Source organism: Myotis davidii, unplaced genomic scaffold (assembly GCF_000327345.1).
Source record: "Myotis davidii unplaced genomic scaffold, ASM32734v1 scaffold818, whole genome shotgun sequence".
NCBI classification, from domain to species: Eukaryota; Metazoa; Chordata; class Mammalia; order Chiroptera; family Vespertilionidae; genus Myotis; species Myotis davidii.
In genome coordinates this window covers 34,243-40,848 of record NW_006289814.1, presented here as the reverse complement: position 1 = coordinate 40,848, position 6,606 = coordinate 34,243, and the positions used below count along the sequence as shown (strand labels likewise).

The 6,606-nt window shown below is 38.7% G+C and overlaps 1 pseudogene; it reads right to left on the bottom strand.

Moving 5' to 3' along the window:
- Positions 1–6,516: 6,516 nt before the first annotated feature.
- Positions 6,517–6,606, bottom strand: part of LOC102766161 — a 960-nt pseudogene continuing 870 nt past the window's right edge.

The window sequence follows — 6,606 nt, the reverse complement described above, 5'->3', positions numbered from 1 at the left end:
AAGACAAAGAGAGATTCTTCAAAGCAGCAAGAGAAAAATAGTTACCTACAAGGGAATACCCATATGACTGTCAGCTGATTTCTCAACAGAAACTATGCATGAAATGCTGAAAGGTATTCTTTAGGAAGAGAAAGAAGAAGAAAAAGGTAAAGATAAAAATTATGAACAACAAAGTAACAACAAATACACATCTATCAACAAGTGAATCTAAAAATCAAGTGAATAAATAATCTGATGAACAGAATAAACTGGTGATTATAATAGAATCAGGGACATAGAAAGGGAGTGGACTGACTATTCTCAGGGGCAGGGGAAAGGGATGGGGGGGGTGCGGGAAGAGACTGGACAAAAATCGAATACCTATGGATGAGGACAGTCGGGGGGTAAGGGCAGAGGGTGGGGTGGGAACCTGGTGGAGGGGAGCTATGGGGGGGAAAAAGAGGAACAACTGTAATAATCTGAATAATAAAGATTTAATTTTAAAAAAAGTACTTAAAAAAATTGAGCTGTCATTGACATACAGTAGAATCAGGTATTTGAAATACACACTTGGATAGGGTTTTATATGGTTTAAGCATTTAACCACGACACCATCACTGTATTTAAGACAGTTAATATATCGACCACCCCAGAAGTGTCCTTTGTAATCTTCCCTTCTGCCCCCCCTTCTTCAGGAAACCACTGATCTGCTTCCTGTCACTGCCTGTTAGTTTGTATTTTCTAGAATGTTCAAAAAATGGAATCCCACAATATCTAATTTCTTTTTACTTGGCTTCTTTCACACATAAAATTCAAACATGTTTTTTGTGTGTATTCATATTTCATGCCCTTTTATTTTATATACCACAGTTTGTTTATTTACTTACTTGTTGATGAACATTTGGATTTTTTTTCTTCTTTTTGGATATTACACATAAAGCTGCTATGAATATTCATGTACAGTTCTTTGTGTGAACATGTGTTTTCATTCTTCTTGGGTAAGTGCCTAGGAGTTGAATGGCCATCACTCTTAAAATTCAATAATAAGGAAAGAAACAACACAATTAAAAAAAAAGACAAATGATTTGTTCAGACACTTCAACAAGAAGATGTAGGGATAGCAAATGAGCACATGAAAGGATGTACACCATCATTTATCACCAGGGAAATGTAAATTAAAACCACAGTGAGACAATACTATACACCTATTAGAGTTGCTAAAATAAAAAAAAAATATATATATTTTCAGAGCAAGCAAAAATGTAAAGAAATTAGAACTCTGGTGAGAATGTAAAGTGGTACAACCTCTTTTGAAAACAGTTTGGCAGTTTCTTAAAATGTTAAAAGTGTATTTACCACATAATCTTGTTCTTTGAATTCCTTTTCTTCTTCTTTTGGATCCTTAAAATGGACCTTAATTTGTTTCTTTACAGTTTATCTCCCCCTTTTTTGTAATCAGAAACAGAAGAAAAGTACAAGTCACTTCTCTCCCACTTTTAGGGGGTGCTTTTCAACTTAAATGGAGATATTTCTTTTCATCTAGGTCACCTTCCTTTCAAATGTTCTTTCATTTGTTTGCAATTTTGTCCAAAGTCTATTTACTACGGAAAACTAAAACAAAACAAAAACAAAAACAAAATACCCTCCCCAAAACAAAAAAACACTACCAAGAGGCATCAGAGCATCTCGAGCATTGCACAGTCTATTTAAACCTCAGTTTCACAGGTACTGGTTATGCAAACATTGGCAAGTTACTCCACCCCTTGGCCTGTCTCTGAGTAGTATTTGGAAACAATAGCATCCCCCTCATGTGAATTTTGTGATTATTAGATGAATTGATCTATGTAAATCATCAGTACTTAGAGCATTGCCTAATCCACAATAAGTATGATTCTATGTGTATTACCTTAAAGAAAGGGCTCTCACAGACACACAGATTCTTTAACTATACTGACAGTCTTTTAGCCAAGGTGTATATTTCCCAGAACATGTATTCTAAAACAACTTCAGCAGAACATTCTGTCTTGAGGAAAACATGAGGTATTTTTCGTTAGGTGGCAGTAAGAGTGGCCCAGCGGGTGGTGACAGTGAGTGATAGTAAGGGGAGTGCTTGCATGGTTTGGCTTCTTATGCCACATCATTGCAGACCAGAGAAATCGGGGCATGGTCTCTACAATGAGCGCCATTTGGGCTCAAGTCCTGGTTTTGTCACTGTGATTTGGACGAATGAGAGACTCATTGAGTCTTCACTTCTTCATCTATGAAGTGAAGGTGTGAGGATTAGGTGAATTAACACATGCAAAGTCTCAGCATACAGGGCTGGTGATCTGTTCTGATTAGTACTATCTTGAGTGACCTTTAACACTGGAGACTCATCAGTAAATGGAGTGTGTTGAACTAAATGGTAACTGAGTGGTTGATCCCAACTAGTTCTAAGAGAGAGGAAATGATCACCAGAAAACGCCAGCTCAGTATTGTAACTAGAGAGATGGAGGAGGTCCAAACTAGTTATGTTGCTGTTAATCCTCACCAGAGGATATTTTTTCCATTGATTTTTAGAGAGAGTGGAAGGCAGGGGGAGAGACAGAGAGAGAGAAACATTGATGTGAGAGAGACACATCAATTGGTTGCCTCCCACACACGCCCCTACCGGGGCCACCCCAACCCGGGCCACCCCAACCCGGGCCACCCCAACCAGGGCAGGGGAATGTACCTGCAACCAAGGTACATTCCCTCGACTGGAATCAAACCGGGACCCTTCAGTCCTTGGGACGAAGCTTATCCACTGAGCCAAACCAGTCAGGGCCCAAACTTTTTCTGCTATTTTCAATCCATCTAATTATTTAGTAAATATTGATGGAGAATTGGCAGAGTTCTAGGTTTTTTGAGAAAAAAGAATTTAATCTAAAACCAGTGGAAAAAGAATTGAAATCTAATGGTAACATGGGAGTAGTGGGGACTATCTGAAGACAGATGAGCTGTGTGTGAGAGAGGGATGATTTTTCCCTATGAGGCTCAGAAACCTGCATGGAGAAGGTGACCTTTATGTTTGGGGCCCACGGGAATGGAGAGAACGGGAGCTCTAGCTTTAGGGGGCCACTTGAATATATAAAAGTTGCTTATAGCCCTATCCGGTCTGGCTCAGTGGATAGAGCTTTGACCTGCGGACTGAAGGGTCCCAGTTTCGATTCTGGTCAAGGGCATGTACCTTAGTTGTGGGCACATCTCCAGGGCGGGTGTGCAGGAGGCAGCTGATTGATGTTTCTCTCTCATCGATGTTTCTAACTCTCTATCCCTCTCCCTTCCTCTCTGTAAATATATATTTAAAAGTTGCTTATAAGTGGTAAGTTTGGCTGGAAAAAAAGGATGTCAACATGAAGGCACAGAAGACATATGAAAGAAAGTCATTGCTATAAAATTTTTATTTTTGGTAAATCTAAGAAAGGGTAGTTAGGTGTTCATTGTATCATTCGTTAACTTTTTTTGAAGGTCTGATTTCATTTCTCCCTAGTTTTAACTTTAGCGTAAGAAATACTTTTGTCAACTTCAGTTTGAGGAGCTCTGTCTCCAGGAAATAAGCCTGAGAAAATCCCTCTTCAGTGTGTAATTAAAGGGGTCCCAGGAAACAAGAACTGCCTTTTCTTCCATTCCAAAAAAAACCTAATTTTTATGCCTGTCATTTCACAATCTCCTCTTTTTATTATTATTATTATTTTAATCCTCACCAGGGATATTTTTTCCATTGATTTTTTAGAGAGAGTGGAAGGGAGAGGGAGAGACAGAAACACATTGATTGGTTACCTCCTGCAGGCTTAGGTCCACAATATCCTCTTTATTAATATCTCTTACTTGTGCTGTCTGTCACTGAAGGTTCACCCTGGAATGCAGCATCTTGTGTACTTATTACATTATGTTTATGCAAAATACATTTATGAATATTAATGATTCTATCTGGATTTCAATTTTTTTCACTTTTCTTTCCTCACTCTTATGCATAGACACCAGACCTCACAGGCACACACACTCATGTAGAGTAATGCTTCTTACCTAAAATCTCCAATCTTCTTTCAAGAACATCTTAATTAATGTTCACAGGAACCTTGGGACTCATTCAGCATCAGAAAAGTCTGTTAAGTAGTGAATTCAGAGGCTTCTCTTCTATCCTTACGTGGAAAAAGGCAAACTCAAGAGTAGTATTTTCTTGACTCCTCCATGCTGATTCACGGTGTTTCGTCACATTTACCAATTCCCTAACCCCAGGACTAGTGTGAGAATTATCAGAGGGAATAGAGTTGGATATGGCTGTGGAAAAATTCTCCTGATGGTGATCTTGTTTCAGTGGGAGTAATTAAGATGTTACGCAGACACATATGCTTGGGAACACACAGTTTTTTTCTAGCAGCAACAAACTCTACTCAGGCCAGAGAGGTCACTAGTCTATCTTACAAGCCTGAACTAGGATAAGTGGCAAATATAACAAAACAAAAAAATATATTGCCCCAGTTCAGGCTTCCCTGAACTTTTCAATTGGGCCTCCACGTTTGCCTCTGCGTTGTCCAATTTTAGTAAAAATTCTGCTAAGTCGGTTCAGCCAGAACCCTCACCTTCCACATCTAACTAGATTCCTCATCCTCCACCATCCCCAAGAGATATCTGATCAGCCTGGCCTATCTTTAGCAGAAATCCTGTTAGGTCAGTTCAGTCAGAATCATCCCTGATGTTTCCTTTCGGTAATATTCTTCTTGGAAAACGAAGGTCTATTCTTAGGGATTCTGAACAAGTTCTTTAGTCAGTTTCACCCATGTGGGGTGATTTCTGAAGTGTGACACACAAGTCCTGGAAGGAGCCCTTGGACCTGAGGGGGTGAGGGGGTGTAGGCCAGAGTGAAGAAGCTCCCTCTCAACGGCTGATGCACAAAGTGGGCGATGGAGTTCTCATGGGGTGCACATGTAGCCAGGAAATCCACCCTGGATCCATCAGCAAATCCCACTTGTTCAACCTTCACAGTGTTTAAAAATCCTCACCACCTCCACCATTACTATCTAGGTCATGTCTTCATTACTTCTTTCATGGAACTATTTTGGTAGCCTCTTAATTGGTCTTTTTGTTTTTGTCTATACCTCTCTTCAGTATTTATAACAACAGGCCCTGAAGTTCTGTGAAAACATGCACCATTAATTCTGCTCTTTGAAGCCCTCTAAATATACACCCCATCTTACTTAATGTGAAAGTCAAAATCCTTACAATGATTGAAAAGGTCCTAATGACCTTGTGCCATGGCCCTATTATCTTTTTGACTGCAACAACTACCTCTCTTCTCCTTGCTTCTTCTCTTCTAGTTATAAAGCCCCCCTGACTGTACTTGGACACTCTGGGTACATCCCCAGCTCAGGGCTTCTGCATGTCTGATTTGTGGACTGAGATTTACACCAGGACATGAACATTATTTTTTTTTTTTTTTAGTTTCAAAAATTTAGATCTAGGGTCTAACTCCAGAAATGGGTGGAAGAGAGGCAGGGGGGAACTCTCAGCAGCTGTAAATAGCATAATAAGTAAACAAATAATAGCCAAATTGATATATGGGATAATGTTTTCTGCTTCATTCCAACCTTTTTGAGTGTGTATGCTTAGTCTGAAGCATCTTCAGAGGTTTCTGCCATTTTTAAGGAGTCATGTTATCAGAGAATACAAGAGGCAATAGTTATTATTTTTGTTTGCTTTGCTCCTTTTTTTGGGGGGAGGATGAAGAAGGAGTTAAAGAAGTTTCATTTTTGCTTCAAAGAGCTTTCCCAGAGTGGTGATTCATTTCCATTCTACATGATTATAATGAACACAGTTCTCCTGGCTTTCATAATAGTGTGAAGTCAAGGTCATATGTGTAACATGGGTTTTCCTGAAATCCAGTTATTTATTTATATATGGAGCATCCCTTGTGTTCATATTCTTATATGAAAGGTATTAGCACTATAGTTTCAATAGCAAAACTTTAACAATATTTAATACATCTTGTGTTTGATTTGGGTCTGGGCTAATTTCTAAAGAATCATTTAGCAATAGTGGTCTGACACTAAATACCCTGTGAAGCTGCAATTAATTGAGGGGCTGCTGGTTCTAAGAACGAGGCAACTGACAAGAGGATGAGGGGAAAATTATAAGTCTGGATGCCAAGTTCTGAATAAACAATCTCCTTTTCACTTTTGCACTATCTCTAAGTAAAGTAGATATGTTAAATGAAAAGTACATATAGAACTGGGACAGTGTATTTTTTTGTTTTGTTATATTTGCCACTTATCCTGGTTCAATAAGATGCTTGTAAGATAGACTAGTGACCTCTCTGGCTAACAATTGGATTTCTCTACTTTCTTTTATAACATAAAATCCATCTTTCTACATTATTAGTTTAAGCTAATCAGAATCTTTGAAAGTCATGTGTACCTTAATAGAAATATAAAAATTAACTAGAAAATTTTTTAGTGAATACAGTTTATTTGATGGACAAACATTTTTAAAGGTCGTAAGAAGGAGTGAGCTACTGGTCTATAACCTTTCAGAAAGCACAAGTCTCCTCTTCAGTCTCCTCATGGCTGACTTCATCTCCTGGGTCCTCAAAGTGTAAAGGGGTTCAGC